The sequence below is a fragment of the Dipodomys ordii genome, unplaced genomic scaffold (genome assembly GCF_000151885.1).
Source record: "Dipodomys ordii isolate 6190 unplaced genomic scaffold, Dord_2.0 Scaffold73, whole genome shotgun sequence".
Classification (NCBI taxonomy): Eukaryota; Metazoa; Chordata; class Mammalia; order Rodentia; family Heteromyidae; genus Dipodomys; species Dipodomys ordii.
This window is the reverse complement of record NW_012267289.1, coordinates 12,227,912-12,228,851: the sequence shown is the minus strand read 5'-3', so window position 1 is coordinate 12,228,851 and position 940 is coordinate 12,227,912.

Genomic DNA, 940 nt, shown 5'->3' with positions numbered 1-940 from the left:
ACTCCTATCTCCAATAAACCACCAGAAAACCGGAAGTGGCGCTGTAGCTCAAGTGGTAGAGCGCTCGCCTTGAGCTGAAGAGCTGAAGGACAAGCGCCCAGGCCCAGAGTTCAAGCCCCACAACTGCCCCCCAAAAAAAATACATTATTCTGGCAATTTTCATACAATAACTACTAATGATAGTCACCTTGTATTACAATAGTGTGTTAGACCTAATTCATTCTTTCTTGTTAAAACAATGCACGTTTTGAGCAATGTCTTTATTAACATCTTTGACAAACTTCTTAACCTCCACACCCTTGAAACTGACATTCCTTTTTCGAATGCTTATTCATATTTATGCTGTTCATATAAGTAAGATCATGCAATAATTTCTTTTGGGCTTGGTCTAATTTACTCAATACTGTTATCTAGGTTCATTCATGTTGTTTCTCGTAACAAATTTTCCTTTTTTAATTTTATTTTTTACTTTTAGTGCGAAGGTGATGTACATTGGGGTTACAGTTTCATGAGTCAGATAAAGAGGAAATTTCTTTTTGAACAAAAAAGTGCTGGAGCTCCCTCCCAGTTTTTCCTTCCCATCCGCACTCATAAGTTGTAGAGTTCATTTTCAACAGTGTCTATCTGTGTCCCTCTTACCCTTATTAAGACAGAGAAACAAACAAAAGGAAAAGAAACCAAAAAACCAGAAATAAAAAAACCTTTTATTTCCATTTCTTGGAGTTCATTTTAATAAATACTATGTTATATGATCACATGCACATAGCTATTGTGTGCCTTTTTAATCCTGTCCTGAGAATATCCTCCTTTAGTCTCACTGGGTGTGATTGTCTAGATATCTGTATATTTATCATGCTCCTGTGTACTTTTTCTTTTACTGTTTAGTGTGTTTAATTGTATATTTATAGGCATATTCTAGTTACCACAAATGAGGAAAACC